This window comes from Chiroxiphia lanceolata, chromosome 3 (genome assembly GCF_009829145.1).
Source record: "Chiroxiphia lanceolata isolate bChiLan1 chromosome 3, bChiLan1.pri, whole genome shotgun sequence".
In the NCBI taxonomy this organism is placed as follows: domain Eukaryota; kingdom Metazoa; phylum Chordata; class Aves; order Passeriformes; family Pipridae; genus Chiroxiphia; species Chiroxiphia lanceolata.
In genome coordinates, this window is record NC_045639.1 from 12,570,866 (window position 1) to 12,594,487 (window position 23,622).

Consider the following 23,622-nt stretch of genomic DNA (forward strand, 5'->3'; position numbering starts at 1 on the left):
TTTTTCTCATAGTTTCTATTCCACATTTGGCAGTAAGGTTTGATGGATGTAGTATGAAAACACTTCAGATTGGCTGTGATAGACTATTTAGTAAATATCTAACAACTATCCAAAGACACATGTAAGTTTGTTTGTTTCTTACATGAAAATGGATTGTTCTCGTTCCCTTTTGAGAATAGTGACCCTCATACAATATGACTTTTTAAGAACAGACTGCATCGATGCCAGAGGCTTGTATAACTTCAAATCTATCATCAGGGTTAAGGTAGTACAACTAGGCAAGGGAGGCAGCTAGTAGGATTCCTGCAGTAGTTGAAGAATAGATACAATTTTGCCCTGAAAAAAAAGCCCATTTCCTAAGGAAAAAAAGAAATAAATCTTTCTTTCAGATCTGTAGAAGGAAGAAAAGGAAAAAGTATTCAAGCTTAGGCATGTAACAGTTTTCACAAGACACTACTGGACTGTTCTATTGTCATAGATGGTGCTCCCCAGTCCCAAATGTCTAACTAACAAAAACAGGACTCTGTGAAAAGCAAATATCAACATGCAAATGACTGTTAAAAATCAGAGAAAAATTTTTTTTCACAATTTAAATCCTTCCCCTGGCATTACCAGACTTTTTTAAGTCTCAAGACTTAAATTAACCCTTTGTCCACCATTATCCTTCAGTATATAAAGTTTTTGTTTCCCATATTCTCTACCAGTGTGTTTTCCTTACCAGTGCTGAGAAGGGGGAACCCAGGAAGCCCAGCTGGCAGGTTCAAATTTCCCATCAGCTCAGGTCTGGCAGTAATACAGAGGTCCTTGGAAAATCTGGTCTCAAGTGTCACAGGCAAAGGTACCTGGGACCACAAAGGTCTGGGGTTTGTTTCAGCATGGTGACAGCTAATAAAAGTATAGTATTAGCAGGTAGAACAGAGCTTATATGCTGGTGCTAGACTACTGGCCACACAAAGACACCTGTACTAGACACAGCAGGAGAGAGCACTGTGTTAAACTCTAGCCTAGAGAGTTTACAGATGTTTTCACTGACCTTCAGTAGTAGCCCAATACATGTAAGGATTAACTATGATTAAAAGTAACCAATGTTCCCAGGTAGCTTATTGATTTAGAAAGTATTCCCTCTGAAAATATGCTTTTAATCAAGTGTTATTTAATACACCAGAGTTGAGGTGCAATAGAAAACAGGAATTCAATACATATTAGCAAGTCTAGTTAAACACTGACTGACAAATGCAGAGAGCATACCTTGGCTGCTTACAGGTATTAAAATTGCAAGCCTTGTTTCTGCTGTGATTGATAAATGGATTTCTTACCTGCTATGAATACACAACTAAAAATAAAATTAAAAACAAAACAAAACACTGTTTTCCCAACCTGAAGTTATTCTTAGAAAAAGGGAGGAAAAAAGGAAAGAAAAAACCCAATGTACTGTGCCAAGCTGGCTCTAGAACCCAAACTGTCTGCCATGGAGGTGCTGCTCTCACACGGTGGTAGTGACACGTTAAGTATGAACCAGATGCAAACACAGCTTCAGCTTAACAGCAAGAGTGATGAAGAAACCACACAACTCCTTTTCCTCTCAAACGTCCTCCCACGGCCTCTTTCTGCCTCAGCAAGATCTATTCCAGATGAATAAGGGACCTGGGAAAAGCAAGCAAGACCACAACAGTGTTTTGTTGATGACGTGAGTAAAATAAGTATATGTATATATATTTTCACTCCTCTCTCACTGAAATTGTCTTGGCTGTCAGTAAAGAATACTTACAGGAACATCCCAGAATGATCATTTTCCAAACTAAGAGCTCTAAAGGTCAGCCTTCAGTTATACCAAATTCAACATGACCATGACTGTGTCACCTCTTGGGAAAGGGGGAGGGATTCTTCAGCAAAACATATGGCAAGAGCAGTTTATTTTATCACAGTGCTGTATTGTCTTGAAGTGAAAAAAGGCTTGTAGGGAGAGACAATATCTTTTATTAGACCATCTATTATTGTTTCTTCCCCGCCCTTTTAAAAGTAGTTTATTTTATGGGTTAAGGGTGACTAGAGCAGAGAAAAGAGCTCTGCTGTAGTACTTACAGACAAGAGCAAAGAAATAGAGATAAAAAGGAAAAATAAAGAAGAAATAAAGACAGGCTGATCTATTCAAAAGCTGGCACATGAGGTTTTATTGGAGACAAATACCGGCAGAGTGAGGGGAAGGGAAACAAGAAAGAAAGACTCATCCTATACAACGAGTATCTGACTGTACAGGCTGAGTCTAAAAGTCAATCCAAAGCTCCAGGCAGGTCAACAGAAAGATTCTCACAGATGCCAGTACAGCCCCTCCCGTATGCAGTTTTCAGCTACTTGAACATGGCTGTGAATCTTCAAGTGAATAAGAGGATGCTATGCCCAATTTTGGACTTCTTAAGCCTCTCAGTGCAAATTACATAGAGGAACACCAGTTAGTTGTGTGGCAAATATGCCAGCTTTTGACACAAAGGACAAAAGAATATTGTTTTGGTTTTTCCTCCATTTTGGGGAATATCCTTGCACTGGCCTGGCCCCCAAGATAAATATGGCAATTAAAACTTTCTGCCTCCAAGCTCACCTGAATAACACCACACAAGGTAACAGGAGAGAGCCAGCACGTGGAAGCTGTGCTGCTACAGCACCAGGGAGATCCTGGCTCCCACTACAGATTCACAGCTTGCATGATCATTAGTTAACTTCAAAGAAGCAGCTGACAACCTTCCACAGTGCATGAAGAAAGCTGAAAAGATCAATTACAAGGAATTATTAGTATGCAAACTATACCTAGGTTCTTCAGGCAGCTATCCCTCAACAAATATATCAGAGACCAAACAAAAGGATAAATAAATAATCCTAGCCTCTGTTTTCAGCATAAACAGTAGTCAGAAAGAAACCTTTGAGGATATTAATTCTATTGGAAACACACTGCTCTTTTTGTATCAAATATATTGCACCAAAACTTAAATGAAACTTTTAAAATTAGAAATTAAGAAAATCCATCCCATAAAAGGACAGATTTGCTTCCTTGGTGAATTAGTCACCCAGACAATTGCTCCTCTTTAAAGCAATCTTCCTCTCATCCAAAGTTGTCGTAACTGTACCTGTGGTTTTGTTCCAGGGACAAGGTAACACATTGTTACAACGTGTGGACTTGCACAACACTAATATGACAGTTTTGCAGTTCTGGTGAGTATCAGCATTACTGTAAATACTGTTTTCAGGGACATACAACATGGATGTTAAAAAGCAACCAAAACTTTTCCATAATGGCCATTTTGCTGATCCTCCTTCAACCTGCTCAGTGGTTTATTGATAGGATTGTGCCTCTTATAAAATTGGTGGGTTTTCACCTTTAGAAATAGTTTCAGACGCTTAGCTCTTCTCTAACTACAGGAAGAAATCTGGTTTATAAATGCATCAGGTACAATATTCCTTATTAATATGAACTGGTGCTGCTGCACTGACATCCACAGAGCTGCACCTTCTAACAACAGCAAAGGATCTGGGCTATAATACCATACTATTAAGGGCCAGTAGGTCTCATCAGTCCTCCCCTAAGGAAAAAAAAAATAGAAGGATTGAAATATAAAAACTGAAAACCATCTACTATGACTATATCATCAGGTTCATCTTTCAGGCAACTTCTGTGTGATTGTTTAACCTGAAGTGGCCTTGGATTAGCATGAGAGACTTACAAGACCTGCAAACCACACAAGGGGTCATTCATCCATGAGCCTGTTCGATTCACACCGTTTCAGACCTAGCAGAACACACGCTGACTCGGTGCACTGCCTCACCAGAAAGACTTTAAACCAGATGTGCAGCAGTTGATCAAGAATGCCTTTTCCCAAGCACGTCCTTTCTTCCTGTTGAACTACTTGTTATATAGACAGGTCTGCTGAAAGGTTGCTGAGCCACACAGCCAAGGAAAATGCAAGGGCAGAGAGAGGAGCTGCGTCTTTGGCTGCGGCAGAATCCCTCGGATCCGTGTGGAGCCACAAAGAAGCTGTGCTGCTGTTAAATGGCTGATTAGTTTATTCTGCCAAACATCTGAGAGCATCATTAGTTACACAAATGGCTTGAATTATGATCAAATGAGCTGAGTAACCTGCTGCCATGAAACTCCGTGTGAGTCCTGTTTTCTCAGATCTCAACATGTGTTACTCAGTGCGAAGCCGTGTCTCCTGGCTCTGTCTGATGGCTCATGCAGGCCTGGCTTTAAGAGTGCCCTTCTCATTCTGAGGACCACCCTTCCCACTGAATTGTTTTACCTGAAGATTGCCTCAATATGAATTTCCACCAGACAAGAAGAATTAACACAACGTTTTCAGATATCCTTTGTCACTGCACTTCCACATGTTCTTTTTGATAGCAGGTGTATAGATGTGTTGCTCTCTATTTTTTGAAAGAAAAATTAAAAAATCAGAACCAAAACCACATTTCCCTGTTGTATTGAAGCTCAATGGTGATGAAAAGGAATTAATGCAACCACTTTGTCATTTTGCTAAGACAGGACCAGGATATCTCTCTTAGAACACAGAAAGGGTACCAGCACAATACCGGCCATGAGATTTACCTCCCTCCTTTACATTTTGCTGCAACCCAGCAACCCAACCATTTATAGCAAAGAGGCTCTGACATAGATCAAAATACATCAGCTCAACCTAATTCCAACAGAAAAAAAATTAAGTACCAGTTTTTCAAAGTATCAGTCCTCCAGTCCTCTCTCACTTTTGAAGGCTGACACCTGCTGTGTTAATTCCCAAGGGTGAGTAAATCCCTCTATTGCAGCAAAAGAGAGATTCTTGTATAAGCAAAACCATCAGTTTCAAATTATATTTCCTCTACAGAGTCTCTGAACTCTTTGCTCAGAAAGTTAAGTACCCAACTAGATTCACTCAGAAATGTGGGTATCTCCCACATATTTCCTTTTGTCCTGCAAGACATTTTACTAAACAGGAGTTTATACAGAATCAACAGGATGGAAAAAATTCCTGCTGTTCTCAATGCAGTGACATTGAAGCATTTTATCCTGTAATATAGGAGAGTGTTTTCTATGCAAAAACTATCCCAAAATTGCACAGGGAGGTATCAAGAAATACACAGGCACACTGACAAAATATTTGTAAGGATAGTCACCAATCAGTGTGTTCTTTCTTAGTTTTAGAAGTTCCAAAATTAGGAGTTTCATTCTCACCTCTGGGTATAAATGTGTTTCTAAAATCTGAAGGGGAGAAATGCATCACGCAAATCCACCACTGCCACCAGGAACAGTTACACTCATCTAGCCATGACTGATCAATCAAGAAGCTCCACAGACATTTCCATGCCAACCCTGTCAGACAAGAAATAAGCAGCCAGATTCATTCCAATTAGTGATCTGTCCCATACTTAGTTTCTTCCTTCCTGTTTTCAAGCACTTCCTGCAGAGAGCACTTGAACTAGAGTATAACTCCTAGTAGCTAGAACTACAGCAAGAACCTGGTGAGATGTTACAGATGTTATTTTTGATCATCTGGTAAAATAAGATCACAACAAACACTATTAGCTTTATTAACATTGAGTCCAAGATCATGTTGCACTCATGTGGGTTGGAATTTTCTAAGTGGAAAAGTGCTTCAAGTGAAACAAGTATTTTCTGAAAAAAAAAATAAAATTTGCATTCATGAAATTATCATTCCTTTCCTTTAGGACAATCAAAACAAAACTATTCACTTTCAAGGTAGATATACTTATTTGAGTTCACCTGAACTCCTGCAGTGCCTCATGACATTTCAGTTTTCAACTATGACGCCACTGACAGATTACAGGTCACATGGATTGGCCTGGAAAATATATAAATTAGTATCCTGATAATAATTAACACGATAGGGAAAATACCACTTTACTTCTGCCGGGAATCCTTTTGTTCAAAAACATGTTCACAGATCATGTTTGATTGCAACAGCCTGACATAATGTATGGGGGGAGGGTGAGAAAGTACGACACAAATAAATAGTGTAGTTATGAATTCCAGCAACTCATAGTGTATGAAGACAAGAAAGAGAGAACCTCAGTGGGACTTTTATGCCTGACACCTGCAGGCTCCCAGCCCACAGCAGCAAACTTGTACCAGTCACTAAAATAAGTTGACTCATTCTCTGTCATAATACCTTTTCCTATTGTTGATGAGGAGATACTTCCCAAAAATAAAACCATGGATCTTCATATTCCAAATTACCATGAAAAATAAAATGTTTCCTCCCTGAGAAACAGGTAGACTTTGGCAATAGCTCTCTTTTGCACAAACTCACCCTCTCAGATTTCAAAGAACACTTTCATTGCCCAGCTCTTATAGTTCACTGCAATTGTGATACGATTGTTGTCATTAATTAGAAGAGAATAGCAAAGTCCTGATCTCCTCTCCCGACAGAAGAAAAGACATGATCAACAAAATTATGCTCACTCAGAGGTGGAGTAAAAGAGCAACCATGCCTCACAAATTTGCCACAAATACATTTCTGCAGTTGTTGCATGTTATGTTTATGGATTTACTATGGCTTCCAAGACGATAGCTGCAAACTCTTGTTTTTATGAAAGGACATCTGGATCAAGCACATATCCAGAATTAGTATTCTTCTTGCAGCAGAACTCCAACATCTGCTCCATATGCTATTGTATCTTGTATACTGATTGACTTCTAACAGAACTGGATTTTGCAGAGTTTACTACAGTGCTGTTAGAGGGCTCATCAATATGTTTCTCCACTTAGAATTCAAAAACCTACTCAGCATTATGAAATATATGCTTTTTCTCCCAGGAAGCCTCTCGCTGTGCAGTTCTGTCACAGCCTTTGCACCGCTCTAGTTACAGGGAGCAGACATCAGTTCTGTGTATGCAATGGTCTTAAAGAAGGCTTTGTTCCAAAGGTCCTTAATGGAGTCCTAAGATATGGGGGCATTTTACCATCAGTAATCTGCAACAGCTTAAGGGCATTTTTTTCCTGCATAGCATTCTACCGTATTTTCTGTTTGATGCTTCTGAATGACCTGGAGTAGACGGCCAGTCCCAAGCAGACTGATAAATTATCAGTGTCTAGATAGAGAATGCAATGCTGGGGAGAGGTCTGCCAACAGATCCTCAGAGCACGTCATTTTTATAACTTCCTTTAAGTTTTTTTCTGACCTCATAGGAAAAGTCTCATTAGATTTCCCAAACCTCAGATGTCCTTTTCCAAATATCCCCTTTTAATTTGGCAAATAACCAGAGTATTGCTTGCTTTTTATCTTCCACTTGCTGGTTTGCCAGCACAATTTCCTTCACACTAAAATTTTCAAGGAATACACTTTAAAGCTTTATATCAAGAATATATTTCAATACACAGTAGTTCTACAATAAAAGGCTCTCTGCTGACAGGTAAATATACTCATGCTCTTCTTTGTACCATCTTCTCCTTCAGATACTCCCTGCCTAGTAAAGTTACTCCTCAGTTTGTTTTCTGCCTTGCATGTAAAAAAAAAAAGATTTTGACTTTTGAGGACTTCAGGATGTTATCATCCTCTAAGACTTAATGTTGTTTGCCACACAACATTCATTATTCCACCACATATCTACACTCATCTGATACTCACCAGACTGTTCTACATGTGGTTTCAAACACTTTGTTCCATGAAGTGTTCATCAACTAAACTTCTCCCCTTGATCTCACACTCTGTTACACAAAACTTACAAGTAAGTACTCGTGGGTGTACTGAGGAATTCAAACTGATCACTATCACACCTACATCTTGTCTCTCCTGCTTGAAGACAAATGTAAGACAAATGTTTCATTTACTCTCCTTTTTCTTTCCTTTTTTTTTTTTTTTTCTCCTAGAAAGGCATGACACTGAAGGCATTTTTCAAAGGTATTTTCAGCTCCACTTGGGATTTTGCTGAACAGTGAATCATAAGTGACATTTACCTTCTCACCCACATAGCGTGTTTGACTTTTTTGGTCACCAGCTTCAAACTGCTCCCAAAAGATTTCTGAACCAGCCTGTCAACTGCTGCATCACTGTCAACCAGAGCTCCCCCCAACTCCTCCAAGCACGTTGTGTTGTGTCCATACACAAGGAAAACGCTGTCCTCCATTTGGGTTTTCAATCAGTTTCTCCCACGTGCCACTTCTATGTATTTTTCTTCTAACCAGAACTTTGTCAAATTTATTTCCATTTGCCTCCCCCAAATGTTTTATGCAGCCTGCCTACTGCATGCTTTATGACTTCCTCCCCTTTTCACTGCAGACTTCTTCGCCCTCTTGACAGACAGTCTGTGAGTGGAGCCTGTATCTAAACACAACTGCTGATTTTTTGCTAGTTCCTTTTTTTCCTCTGTAAAAGACATGCACTATACATCCCATACATTGATTCCTCTCACATCAAAACCCCCTAGTAAGTGTGGGATTATCACCACAACTCTACCTTGGGCTCTACACATAGAGAGCCTCTCTGCAGCCAAAAGAAAATATGGATGCATACACACACACACACACACACACTATCATAACATCTGTGGAGACCAGTCAAAATCACCAAACTAGCAATTAACTTCAGATATCTCCAGTAAGACTCCCAACAACCTGTTGCCCTCCAGGGCTCAAAGAAAGGATGCCACTCATCCTCAAGCTTTCACAGTCACGTCACCTCATCCACTGGAGGGCAAAGGTATGTGACAATGATTCCTGTCAGCTGCAGCTGAGTTTCAATCTTACCATCATCAGGGAAAGCTGAGGTTTGTGGCTGCATTTCCTTTAATCTCTTTCTCCAACACCTTGGTCTTTGACTCACTATTCTATTTCTGGGTTATTATGATTATCACCACAGGAGGAGTAACCTGCTTCATTGAAACCTACAGGTCTTTCGCTGCTTTCCAATGCACATTCAAAAAGCTGATGTTTAAATACTGTTTGTTTGTCAAGGCACAGGATGGTTTTGTGGAGTTCACCAGGGCTGCTGTTATTATTATTATTATTATTATTGTTATTGTTATCATTATTATTGTTATTGTTATCATTATTATTGTTGTTGTTGTTGCTGCTGCTGTTGTTGTTATTTTGACTCTGCACCTGCTGAGGTAAAAAGGCCTGCAATGGAAGCATTTTCACCTCAATAGGGTGGGTGGAAGGATTACGTAAACTACTTCTCTGTCTGGAAAGAGGGGCCTTGACAGGTTCCATGTTGTCAAATGACAATTGTGACTTCTTGCATTTCAAAAGTCACGCTCAGATGGTTTCATCTGAAACCTCTGGGTAATAGTAGCCTTTTGAGGTTATGATATCTCTGGATGGAATTCAATAAAAGAAATTCACTTTCAATTGAAGCCCTGGAACACTGCCAGACAGCACCAACAATGCCGTATGTCTCCAAAGAAAATTGGACTGATCTCCCCCTCCTTTTTTCTCCTCCCCTTTCCATTTCTCTCTCCATCTTTATTTGTGCTTTCAACCTTGTTTGTGGATTTCTTCTTTTTGATATATTTTCTCTCCCAATAAGCTTGGGTTCCTGAAGGTTTAAAAAAAAAATAAACATTTGGGACTGAAAGAGTAGTAGGCAGTAATAGAGAGACACACACTCACAGTAGCAACGACAAGTCACTCTCAATAGCTGACCTTTGCCATATATGTGAAAGGAAACAGAATAAAACCTCTGCTCTAGGTGAAGGGGGGATATTATTACAGCCAACACCTTCCTAGTCCTTGTTAAGAAGGCTGGTTAATGCACTCATTTATTTGTTTAGTTTAAGGCCAGGGGAAGGGAAAAAGCTCACAAAACCTGCCTCACTGCCAGAGGCAAAAATGTTGGCTTTTTGCTTGGGTTGTCATTCATGATGACTTGGGATTTTTTTTTTTCCTCCCACCCCCTTTTTCTCTGGGTTTGGGAAGGGCTACAATTGTCTGTCTTCTCTTGTTTTTGATCATCTAAGCAGATTAACGAGTGTGCTCAGTTGGGAGGCAGAAGATGGAGAAGATGCATCAATCTTGTGAAAGCATTCATTTTCTCCAGTGTTTTCTTCACCAATGACCTACTTCTTGAGTTGTTACTGCTACATGTGATTTGATTTTGATCAAGTCATATGGCCATAGGAACTGCATAAAAAAAAATAAACCCCCCATGCCTTGGAAAGAGACTGTAGATCTCTTTGGCAGACTTCGTGCTGAAGTTCCTTGTGGTTTGCATTTGAGTCACCTTGGGCTGTAAATCCCTTCTTTTGCCTCAATTCTACAATGATTTACTCTTCTAGGTTAAGATTTCAAAACCAGTAAAGTAACAGCAATGTTAGAGTTAAAAAAATCTGACCTGCTTCCTCTCCCTACAGCGTTATTTGTCCTTTTATCCCTCCAAAGCTCACAAGCTACACAGGTTCAGGTCTGGTCGAGTGTCAGCTGAGAAAACAGGCATGGGGTTGGGGGGGGAAGAGGGTCATTTGTTCTGTACATGGGGCTCTCTTCTGATCAGCCACATCAAAAGAATAGTAGGGGATGCTCAGACACCATCTTTTACAAGAGAGGTCAAACCAAATTCCTGAATCACAGGGATCCTTGGAATCCCCTTGCACTTTCAAGAGAGTTGCCTGATTGTTGGCATCAAAGCCACATCTAGAACACGAGATTCTGAGCTAAAGTTTAAATCCTGCTCTCATTTCAGATTACTACATTTTTAACTGTTTTCCCTAAACTGTTATGTACATAGTGTTAAATAGCTGTGATAGGACTCGCTGATCCCATAAGAGCAGTTGCAGCTACTGTTCCTTGTAAAGATTTTGCTTACATAAATTCAGAGTATCAGCAATAGCGTTAAACATACCCAGTCCCAGTTTCCAGCAGAAAACTCTTTAGGTACTGCAGATGTAAGCAGATGACAGCTCTGGACAAATTTGTTTGCACAAATATTGAATAGGTATTACATGCTCACAAGCTCAAGGAAAGCAAACAACTACTCTAAGTTCACCAAACAGCTCAGTGACAGAGTGAGGAACAAGTAGGCCTTCTCACTTCCCCTCTCACATCCACTCCTGACAATACATCACCTCCTTAGAGTGCAGGCTGGGTGTAAGAGACCATCCCAGGGGCCAAAGTATTAACTAGGTACTGAAATATTTAGGTCCATTTACTGCATCTCATCAATCTATATTAGAATAATAATATCTAATCAGTATTAGAAAATGGTAAAAAAGAAAAAAAAAAGAGCAGCAAGTTTAAAATCACTGCAGAATTACTTCCCTAGACTGTTCAGTATTGGAAAGGTTTTAACTTTGTCAAGAAGTAGTAATTCAAATCTCTCCAGGCAGATTAGTTCATGAATACCTCGTCAGCATTCTTCCTGTTGTTTACCCCCTTCCACTTGAAATTTTTTTTCAAAGAAAAAAAACCCAAGTAACAAACATTTGTAACAGGCTTAAACATGCAAGACAACAGACTTGGGCTTTTGAAGCAATTCAGACATCTGTAGTCTAATAATCTACTTTTTCCTGTAGCGATAATAGAAAAATATTCCTTGCAGAGTACAACAGAAGGTATAATCTACAAAAATTATAGACATTCTTCACTTTATTCTTGGAAAAGAATTTGGTCTACAGAAAGAACCAGAATTATCTGTTGCTTCCTGTTTTTGAAACTGTTGAGCAAAAACCAGAACCCTGGCCTGGCTCACATAGATAAACAGACCAGCTTCACAGATAATAAAATTTAGTTAGTGCTAGTGTATGTATACACACTGGTAATTCTTGTATGTAGGCATAGGACAAATAGTAAAGTTGGCATCAAACAATGAATAGGTGCAGTTCAACTTACCAAGATGAGCATACTCTCTTCTCTTGGCAGCATGGATTTTATTTGATTTGTTACTAACAGCTCTAACTTCAGTACTGCTGTGTGAAGACCAAGGTCCTTTCCTCCATATGTAATTTTAGCACAGCTTTTTCTAATTGTCAGTACAGGGCATACTATAAAACAAAATAAACACATACTTATTTACATCAAATAGCATCCACATTGCTAACAATTAAAATCAAAATACCCAGTGAGTTTATAAACAAAGACCTTGTAACCAGACCAAGAATCTCATTTTCATGTTTTTCTTCCTTCCATAAGTCAGGTTATTAACAAACAAGTTGTTTTTATAGCTGGGAAGAATATAAAACTTTGCTTAGAACATATAACCTGTACTTTATTCCCATGGATAAATACAAATTCTTTAGGAAAACAGAGCTATGAGTTCTAAGTTGTTCAAAAGCAGAATGGTCCAGAAGAAAATAATTTTCCCCTAGCAAAGAGTCCGTACTGTCCCAGAACTCTGAATAGCAGTGAAATTTAATTATAACATACAATACTAATTCAAAAATTCAAGGATCTGGGAATTTTACAGGGAACAAAACTTAATAAGATACCAAGCTGGGTGTTCTAGCTGTGGTCATAAGTCATTTCATGAGAAGAATTCCGATCCATCCCCCCATGTCATGATTTTCTTTCAGGATATTTTGTTCTAATAGACTGGATTATCACTTGGTGTTCCACTAAGTTCTCTCATTCTTTTAAGATGATCACTGCAGCATAGCACTAAGAAAGTAATTTATTATTTTAAACTAGTGCAGAGAGTGCCTCAGGTGACCAATAGTGGCACCAAAATAACAGGTTTGACTCCCATCAGCCTGAGGCGTGGGTGTTCCTGGGACTATTTCCAAGCCAGACCTCCTTCTCACAGTGTGAACATTAGGGCTGACACTGTTCCAAAGTCTAACCTGAAAAGGAGCTGTTAAAGCCCTATAATTATGCTTGTTCAGCCTTGCAAAGCCATTGTGAAAATTAACCAGGATAGGCAGAAACTCTGCTCATATGACATTCACAGTAAAGAGCAGTGTTAATAAAAGGCCTGATGAGGAAAGGAAGATACATGCCCCTCAAAAAACCTCAAAACAACATTCAAAATCCCAAACAAAACTGTCCATATATCATAGGTATATAAGACTTCTGTGAGAATGTTCATTTTCTCTTCAGATTTTGATATGAGCATGATATGCCTTTAATTTTCACTTCTTGAGACACGTTTAAATCAGCCTCCTTTTCTGCCCATGAAAACACTGCTGCCCCAGCAATACTGAATTCAAGGATGAAGTGCATTTGAGTTTTCATTCCCACACTACAAAGCTTACCATATTGCAAGATATTGCAAGACAGCAAATGCCTGTAAAGAAACATTCAAGAAGCAAAACAAAAGACAGTAAAAAAAATCATGTTTTTCAGACAAAAAATATTCTAAACCTAGGAAATTTTTGTTCTGTTCTTAAAAGAAAATCTGAAAATAAATACTTCAAAATAAAACCTATCCTATTTGATGTGGTAATGTTACAGTGAAGAGTTTTAATCCCTTTTCTGTGAGGACACATTGTCATCTCCAAGGCAAAAGCTACCCAGCTATCAGCTCACATGAATCACTCAGACACTGGTAAAGTACTCATCACTTCCACCACCGTCTTCTGAGAACAAATCTCTCCACAGCCTGGAGTCCTCTGGAGACCAGAAGAATCAAACTACAAGTCAGAAATTCTAATAATAAGAAGAAAGAAGTTCAGCAACTTTCGTTGCTGATGATGGTCCAAAATCCCTTGGCACTTTTTAGCCTCTCTCCCATACAATGATTCATCTCACCACCCATACAAAACTCCATCTTTATTTTTAAATTCATTAATCAGCCCTCACACTAAAAGAGAGCAGAAAGTTTCCCATACAAAAAGTCTGTTCTGTAATAAAATTCTCTGCAAAAAAGAGTTTTCCTGTTGTTGAAAAAGGCAAGCATGCAGGCAAAAACAAACAAGGACAACCCACCAGGATTAAATCCTGGTGAATTAGAAAACAAACCCAAAAAGCTAACAGTAACATTGGCTTCACATACTACAGCCACTCCACCACTGACCTCTCAGCTCTGATTCTCCAGGATGCTCAGTCTACAAATGATCTTCAAAATATCACCCTGAAACCCAAAACTTCTCAACACAGTGATCACTAAAGACTGAAAAGATATTCTTATGTCACTAAATTTCCCATTATGCCTCATACAGCCAACCCACCCAGCGACCTGCCAGTCCTTCCCCAACGAGTCTGATGACCTCAACCATATCTCCTGCTTCACATCTCTGTCACTACATCAACCATCTTTCTCTGATTCACAAAACCATTACAAAGAGGTAAACAGAAATTCACTGCAAGCAGCTACAAGGACTTGATCGCATTCTTGGGCTGGTCACCTGCTCTGCTCTCAGCATCTATCCACTGGGTAAAGAGTTCAAAACTAGAGGAGACCAGGGTTGCTGCACTGACAAGCTCCCAACCTACCCTATACACAAAGAACAGCTTTTCCTTGTCTTGTTTATTGAGGGTATGTTGGGCCATTACAACGGAACTGAGCAGGAAAATTGCTTCCCAACACTGCTGGGTTTTGTTGTGTTTTACTCTTTCTTCCCCTGTCTCCCGCCCACCCCAAAATCCGAACCACAGGCATGGTGCATCTGGAAGGGTAACTGTGGTCTGTAGTTCATGTGGATCACTTCAAACCAGGGCTCACACAGGTGTGTGAGGGGAAAGGAGGAGAAAAACTTGAGGAAAGAAAATTTAAAAAAAAAAAAAATTAAAAGTCACATGGATTAGAAATGCAAGCTGCAGATGAAAGGTTATCCTTCCCTATTCATTATCGTGTTCCTTCAAGGGACCCTGGCTTTCAGCTCTAGTTTTTGGCCAGGAAACTCCCCAAGCTAATTTTAGTGAACTCATAAAACAGGACCCTAGGGATGATACAATACTCTGTGCAACCTCTAAGCAGCATGAATGACTAACACAAAATGACAAATGAAAGGAAATTCCACCTAAACTGTCTACTTGTGAACAAATATTCCAACTTAGATGTTAAGCAATATCCCAAGTGGACCTGAGTTCTGGGCAAACATTGTGACAAAGACGTCCTTTTCTTCCTGATTTTACTTTACATGTTCTTTTAATCAGATTTCTTTATAACAGAAGTTGGGTCAAGAAAGGGATCTGTATTTAATTTCACTGAGGTAGCTTGTTGGTCTCAATTCAGATACAAACTGAAAAGGATTAGTTGTGTTCAAACCCATTTATTGTTTGCTTTACAATAAACCAAGTTTGAAAGAGAGCCCTGAAACTCTCCAAGATACTCTTGTAATATCTCTGCTTCAAAAAGAAGTCCTCAAAATAACCTTTAAAGGCACAGCTTTTTTTACAAGCAAACCCAGCCGTAAATACTGCACTTGAATCAAGAACCAAAAGCAGAGATATCTTGAGCTTTTGCCATGAATCATTACAGAGCAGAATGCAGGCAGAGTCTGCCACACTTCCCTTGGATATGCTGGGGGAGCTGTGAGAGGAACGAGGTTCAGAGAGTCATTGGATTAGTGCTCTGATTTCTCAGTTCAAACCAAAAGAAGCCAGCAAAAGCTTGCCTTCCTATCCTCTCCTCCACATTATATTAAAACCAGTAACAAATTACTCCTGCCCACAAACCCGAGATTGCCTGCACCTTGTCTGGTTTTCTCTCTATCTACAACAGAAGAGAAAAAATCTGAAGTGGCAGCCCACATAGCTGAGGGATCATCAGGAGTTATGTGATACTGGGGTTAGACAACCATAGACATTCTCCTAAATGCTGGGGCAAGGAATGGCAAGGAAAGCTGGGTGCAGTTTGGCAAAAAAAACCCCATCAAAATGGCACAAATCCACCCAGAGCAGATGCTCTGCTGCAGTGATATCAACATTGCAACAGAGATCTAGGCAACCTGGAACTGTACTCTGGGAAAAACCAAACAGAAGCAGCAGCTGTGCCCTGTCACTTGCTGCCCTGTGGAAAGACATGGGGCCTGCTCCCCGCCAGACCCACAGGGACATGTGGATGTATCAGGACTCTCCCCCCAAGGGCCTGCAGTGCATTCTGCAGAGTTTCCTGTTCTTTCTTCTGGGTGTTTCCAGGATGACAGCATTTTCTGGAGAATGGCTCCTGTTTAGGTACCTCAGTAGAAGGGCAAAACTTCCACAGCTTTCAGCATCCAAGCATTTTAGCTGGTAATGTTTTTTTGAACAAGAAAGTCTTTGGCCTTTGCCCGCTTGAAAAATACCACTGCAAATGCCATACAGCAAACATTCAGAGCCAACAATTCCATGGAAACTGCTGCCTGTTGAACACTGATGAAAATCCAGCTGCCCATATCCTGTATGATACCACCAGCTTCTCTTTTCATCCTGACCAAGCAGTCCTCATCTAGCCAGACAATGCAAAAGGTGTGAAGGATGCCCTTCTTTCCAAGCCTTTCTGTGTATGCTTGGCCAAACCATAAGCTGATTTATTTAAAAAGAGCAAATGGAAGCTATGCATCATCTGCAGCTCTCCCAGGCTAACAGCCAAATGACTCTGTTTACTGTAATCTCTACACCCAGAGAAGTTTCTTTTGTTCTTAAAATAGCATCGGTCACTGCAGAGTGGAGACACCAGGAAATTGAAGACTATACATACACATACATTTTGTCACAAATCCTGGGGCTTGTACATACTATTCAATTTAATTATAGTTTTAAGTTATTTGCATATCACAGTACTACAGCTTCTGCAGATCAATGAATATATCAATATTAGGTGTTAAATAAGAATATTAAAAGGCTCCTCTAATGCATAATTTACTTCATGGCAAACAATTCCTTCCTCTCAGATCATTGCTATTGCAAATTTGGAACCTTATCTGAAGGGGTTTCCCTAATGCATTTCCTAGAAATTAAATTATTCATAAAAATATGATTTATATTATGATTTTTTAATTCAAGTTGAGTAGCACTGTGGGAATGTGCTATTTTCTTAACTGAAGGAGTATAAAAACTTGAGGGGAACATGGTAAGGTCTGAGTTAGAATGTATTTATTTTGAATGTGTTACTTGTATCTCAGTAACTGCGTCAAATTCCCAGCCCAAGATCTCATGGGCCAGGAACTCTGCAAAGTGATCGTAAGGAAAATGTCCTTGCCATAAAACAGGTTGCAAAACAAGCACATGATAGAAAACAGTGAGGCAAGACCCTGAGTATCATCATCCCCACCTTGAAAAGTAGGGGTTGCAGACTTCTGGAAGTTAAGCCAAGGGCTTTTAACTTATGGCAAGAAAATGGAACTGGACTCTATTAAATGTATCATAAGATGTGATCACTGCTTACAAAGGGAATATTTCTTGTACTAAAGGTCTCATTAATCTAGTGGAAAAGGCATGACAAGGTCTAGTGGCCAGGAGCCAAAGCCACGCAAGTTCAGAGACATGAAGGGTGACTATTTCTAAAAAGGGAAAGTAGGCCATTAGAGTTCCAACACTGGTACGTAGGGACACAGTGACTTCTCCAGCTCCTGGAGGCACTGAAATAGAGCTGAATGTCTGCCCAAAAAGGTATCTAAATGCTGTATCCCAGAAGTCACAGGCCTCATGCAGGAATCACTACTCATATTGCATAGTGTGTGGTCTTATTCAATGTCAATCTCTTCTGGCTTTAGGTGAGTCAAGAGAAAGCTCTCAAATTCCAACCTTTTATCTCTGCTACTTCCTCTCAGATCACAAAACCATGGAAAACACACCAGAAGCAACACAACAGAAAGGTACCACCAACAGTTCATGGTGTGAAACCATACAGTGGAAGAGGAAGCAGGGAATGGCAAAGAATGCAGGGGTCTATCTGTCAAAAATGTCACACCAATAGAACTTGACATTTCTAACATTGACAGCAGCTGGAAAAAAAAAAACATATGTACCTCACACTCCTTTCCTATCAGCTCAGAAGGAAAGATTTGCCTATGCCATTACCTGAATTTACATTGTAAAGAAGAATGATACCATCACCTTTGAGGACCAGCACAGCACAGGCCTTGGGAATCCATCACTGAAGTACAAACCAGGAATTAGCAGATGCAATCCATACACATGCAATCCATTCCTTATGCAGAAAAGGGGAAACCACTCAACAGGTCCCAAGACAAAGCTGTCTTGCTGAGGTAGTTTAATAAGCAGAACAATCTCTAGGTCTAAAGGAAAAATCCTATCTTCAAGAAATTCAGCAGGGGAGCTGCCAGAGCAGCACAGTTTCCTCTTCAAATTCTACTCCCAGCTGAGCCACCAACCTGCTGCATGACCTTGAGCAGCCCTTCACTTTCCCAGGACTCTCCATCAGCCTTTGCGTGCCTTGGGGGGTCTCATGTGACTCTTGCTTTACATATGTGCCATGCCTAGAATAGCAGGGCAAGAGGCCCCCCTGGTATTCCTATGGTACAAATGCTATTACTGGTACCATTCACAGACCAATCCTACTCCAGCAGTGACTGTGTGGCTGGCTGTCACCTCACTGGGCTGCACGAGTCCTGCTTCTGGGAACAAAAGTCACAGCAGGGCTGCACCAGGAAGGATTGCTCATGTGCTGGTGACAGGTGTTGATCTCCTCTTTGCACCAAACATGGAACAACGATGCATCCCATATGCTGTTCCATAATGCCACTGAAATCACAAGATTTACCTTTATTACAAGAATTACAAGAATTATCTTCACAGAGCTTGGCCTCAAAAGTCGCCAGTCTCCTGTCCTATACCTGGCCCTTTTTTGAACTAGATGTGTTGACACTAAGGGAAGGAGAAAAAAAAAATATTCTAATAAGCAAAAAATCAATGCTGGGGATTGATTTGAGATCCAGCTGCATATTTTATTAAGGGACAAGACAAAGCTTAAATATTGCCATTGCAATAATCTGACCAGCTCGAAGAAAGTTAAAAAGGACAAGTTTTGGGTTTTAGTGGTGTCTTTTGAGTTGGTTTGGTTTGAGAGTTGTTTGGTTGGTTGCTTGGGGTTTTTTTTGGTTGTTTGGTTTTTGTTTTGTTTTGGGTTTTTTTGTTTTCTTTTGGTTTTTTGGAGGGGTGGTTTTGTTTTGTTTTGTTGAGTTGGTTTTGTTTGTTTTTTTTTCAAATGCCTGTCTTGCAACTGATTTTTTGGGCAGAGAAAAATTACCTGCAAATGGGTTCATGATCTGCCACTCATGTAGCCCACAAAAAAAATGTGGTTTCTTTCAGTACAAGGTTTTGGACAGAGCTAGTCTTAAAATATTGAGAGCTGATTTCCACTCCAGTGCCTTGCAACTCAGTTCTAAATAATGGCCACGAAACAGGAACAGGCAGAGAAGAAACAAGTTTTAATTAGGTGTACAGTGAGGGTCTTTGTCTCACAGATAGATTTGATTATATCACTGATAACCTTCACAGGGCTTGTTATCACATTACACTATGCCATTCTTCTGACCTGAAGAAATTTTCCACACACCCCCAAACAGACAGCAGTGAAAGAATAATGTCAAAAGTCCCTTCCAGACATTTTGGTGGGATTCTTCTGTTTGACTGGGTTCACTAAACTGGGATGGAGCCAGGAGAGCTAAGTGGTGGCACTGCAAAGTGGTGAGTGATATCAACACAGATCTCTGCCAGCTGTGTGTTTACAGGGCTTCTCTGTAAACCCATTTATGCAGTTATATGTGGTACATGGAGTACTTTATGTTAGCTCCTGAGAACAGGATCTGGTAGCTACAAACCAATGTAGTCTGCATAAACTCAGACAAGAAATACCAGCACTGATATTACCTCACATACTGTGACCTTCAGGCATCACCCACTACTATTTTACATACCCCAAGCTGTCCCAGGATTGGGCAAAACAGCTTCAAAAATAGAGCCAGGTGTTTTGTCTATGTCTTCAGTCCTTCCACTGCAATGTTGTGCCCCTGGGAGTAGTACACCTAGTATTGAGCTTCACTCCCCCTTACTCGTGGCCTGCATATAGCACTAGGCAAGGAGAAGATCAGAATCGCTGTTCTACAGCAATATTTGGAGCAGAAAGGGTTGGAATCCAGCAGAAGGCTTTTTGCATGAAGGCAAGTGATCTTTCAAATAAGCACAGGCAACTTAAGTCATTCATTCCCAGTTATTGCACCAGCCAAGAACGAAGCCTTCCTGCTGCACTTAGATAAGCAGGTATAATTTAGTACGGCTCAGACAGCAGTCATTAACAGCAGGATTCCTTCTCCCCTTCCAAAGCAGGGAAACCAGAAACCCCTTCATAAACTATTTTCCTATAGGATACAGGAAATCTGGCCCTCATAGCCCATGCACAGCTTACACTGCAGGTACAACTTCACTAGGGGATTAGCTCTAGCTCACAGTGGACATTTGAGAGCAGAATCATGCATTGCCAAACCATCCTTTCACTGCTACTGGGGTAGATGGAGCCTTCAATGTGCTTGCAAGGAGTCTGGACCCAGGAGTCATGTCTTACCTGCTATAAAACTGATAGGTGGCAGGCTGCAAAACTGGTATGTTTGGTGAAGAGCAGAGAATGAACTCATATATGATAATTAACCAAACAAAGTGACTCAATAATAATATAAACATATCCTGAAGCAGACCTGAGTCACATTTTGTATATACCTGTGGCTTCATCACTCTGCTGGCCTTGTGAGATCCCTGGAGGAAGAAGAAACCAACAGTCAGTAACATCCCTGAAAAGCACAAATTGCCTGCACTGTCAGGTACATATTCCTGAGTGTGACTCAGGGAAAAAAGGTTTTCTGATCTGTTCTGTTCCCTGTATGTGCAAATGTGGCCATAGAAAGCAAGGAATAAAAAATTACACTGTTCTACTTCAGACTTTTTACTTCAAAGTCTGTCCTGAGTTCTGGCTGCTGTTTATCCTCATGGCAACACATCATTGCCCTTCCTCACACACCCCAAACAAGGTCAGGTTATAACTGATTCACATATCTTGGCAGGAAGGCCAGGCAGGATTTTCCTCTCCTTGTCTCACCTCCTCGCTGGGGCCACCCATTTCTGCATGTTTCCCACACGAGATTTTCCAAATATCTTTTTGTTGGAATTCAGTGGGGCACAAGCTGACACAAGGAGGGCCAAGAGCTTCTGAACCAGTGTGGGTAGCACATGTTCCTCTCATGTAAGAGGCAGCCAGGACACTTAGTCTGAGGACAAGAACATCGTGCTCCTGTCTGCCAGAGCTACTCTTTCTCAGAGAACACAAGGCCAGAGCATCTCTAATGGATGCATGCTGGGCACACACACACTCCTCTCTGAACCCTGCCATTGTAGATAGTACAGGGTGGTCTAACCTCAGCAGCTGTGGTGGATGGATTTGGGTTTATCATTTCCCCTCCCGCCTTCCTCACCATGGGTTGCATCCTGCCTCTCCCTCCCCAGCCGTAGCCAGCCTCTCCCTCCCCCCACCACAGCAAGAGCTGCCTCAAGGCCTTCCACACACCACCAGAAACGAGGCACTGCCATGGACTGTGACACGACGGAGCCCACAGTGCTGGGTAAAATCCCCTGGACGTCTACCCCTCGGTAGCAATTTAGCCCCTGTCTGCCCCCAAAACACACATCCCCCTTCCTGTCAACAGCAGCAGCTCTTTGGCTTTGTGTTGGGGACAGGCTCAGCCGTTGGAGTGGGCGATCGTAGCTCGAAACAGCTGTTCCTCATCTCCTCCAGCCAAAAGGCTGGTGGGCTGGATGGATCAGAGCAGAAGCCTGGAGCTGGCCTGCAAGCCACCAGCTGGACCACACCGAACACTTGCAGCGGTTGCGGCCGGCAGCTCCCACCTCCAGTGGCACCAAGGCAAAGCAAGGCTCATCCCTTCGGCTTGGGGGCTTGTAACTGTGTCCTCACATCTGTAACAACAGATGTAACAACATCTAGTCAGCCTTTATAAATTCAGCTTTTATTGCAAAGTTCTGTTTAGGAAGCTATTCTGAACTGTGATCCTTCCCCCCCCCCCCCTAGTAAGAGGTTTTAAGGTTTTGCCTTTTTACTCAGTGAAGAAAGGAATTATTTTCCCCTCTCCCCCTTCTTCCTGCCACTGCCTTTCCATTAACTCTTCTGCACAGCTCTGTCTGTCTGTTTGCATTAATTATTCCCTCAATCTCTCTCTCTTCCTGAAGAATTAAAAAAGTGTTCTGGAGGAAACCATGGATTTGAGCAGCAAAGCACCAGCCTGGGATCATTCAGCTCCTTAAGCATCAGTTTGAAGCTGTTGGCCTAAGACTTATTTTAACTCCTTAGAGCAGACCTGCTGAAGGCAAGACAAAATATTCATTTTCACCCCAGTTTTGTGCATATTTCTTACTTCTTTTTTTTAAACCAGAAATTACTGCAATGAAAAAGCAAAGCATAGAGCTGAGATCACAATTACAGCAAATAATTAACCACTCGGGATTTAATATACCTCTCTGCAAATGTTTCATATCAAGGCCTTTGGCACATTGAGAAGTGTGGCAAATCAAGTGGCAAAATTAGTTTGGAAACTGCAAGGTAGGGAAAGAGGATTCAGTTGAGATGTAAATTCCAACTTCAAACTGAGGAACACTTTCTCTCAGCCTTGTAACGTTGCAGAGGACATTTTAATATCTAAAACATCCTAGAAGGCACAATTTTGCAACATCATCTGTTGAGTGGATCTTTTGGTACTAACAAAAACATTATAAGATATCTTCAGGGAGTCTAACTTTGCCAGTAAAAGTCGTTGCATGCTTTAGCCATTTTCGAATATGGCGTTTGTTCACATCCTGAAAAAGCTTTTCACTCCAATACCAGAATTATTACCATTACAAGAAATGTTTTGCTGAAAAAATAGGCAGAACCACCAACTTCTATATCACACCTTGAGCTGAAGTGTGAGCCCTCACTTACAGGAAAATTTATCAGGAATTTTCAGACCTTCAGCAAGGTGGTATTCTGAAACTCTTTCCAGCTTTAACCCACTTCCATTCTTGCAAAATAGTTCATCTTCCAATATATTTTTTCTTAAAGTAAGAGAGTGAATGTTTTAAAACTGCTCCTTAGCCATATAAAGAAGTTTTTAGGATCTCTTCCTCTCCTTTTTGCCTCAGTTCTAGTGGTTTTGCTGTTACTTGCATTGCTGATTGAGCCTTTTTAAGCAGCACTTTGACCACACATTTGGCTCTTTACTTCATTTCTCCCACATCAGAACACACTGCTTTGGCCTTCGAAAACAATTCACTAGAAGCTAAAATGACTTAAAAATATATATGGCTGTAAAGCATCAGATTAATACTTGAGTACAGGAAATCAGTATGTTGTATTTTAATGAGTTGGCAGGTGGTTCATGATCATGATAAATTTCATACTCTAGTTGACACATTTTCAAATGTTAATGTCCTCTAGAGGAATGAACGGTGTTGTAATGACTGGAATAATGGCTTCTAAGGTGAGCATTTGGCTTATTATGGTTTCAAGCCCTGGCACTCAATGTACATAGGTGTTAGGCTATGCACTCTACAAAAAGGAAATAATTATGATCATATAATGAAAAAAGAAGAGGTTTACAGAAAAGGGAATGTGAAGAGGAGCTGAATCATGGACAGAACAACCTCCTTCATCAGTGTGAGACAATAGTTAATCAAGTACTGTGCATAACTTAGCAGACAAGCACTCGTAGGCACCCCAAGAGCCACAATGTTCTGGATAATCACAGCAAGTTTCTTGGTGGTTTTAAGGT

The 23,622-nt window shown here is 40.6% G+C and overlaps 1 long non-coding RNA gene across 2 annotated transcripts; it reads right to left on the reverse strand.

Annotated features, from left to right (window-relative positions):
* Positions 1 to 1,376: 1,376 nt before the first annotated feature.
* On the reverse strand, positions 1,377 to 18,289 carry LOC116784643. Of its 2 annotated transcripts, none has more exons than XR_004356185.1 (4): positions 18,187 to 18,289; positions 11,825 to 11,976; positions 2,597 to 2,758; positions 1,377 to 1,644 (listed from the first exon to the last, which is right to left on the reverse strand). It is a non-coding gene; the product is annotated as an uncharacterized LOC116784643 (long non-coding RNA). The 2 variants fall into 2 exon arrangements; XR_004356184.1 differs by lacking the exon at positions 18,187 to 18,289 and adding an exon at positions 17,873 to 18,178.
* Positions 18,290 to 23,622: the final 5,333 nt, after the last annotated feature.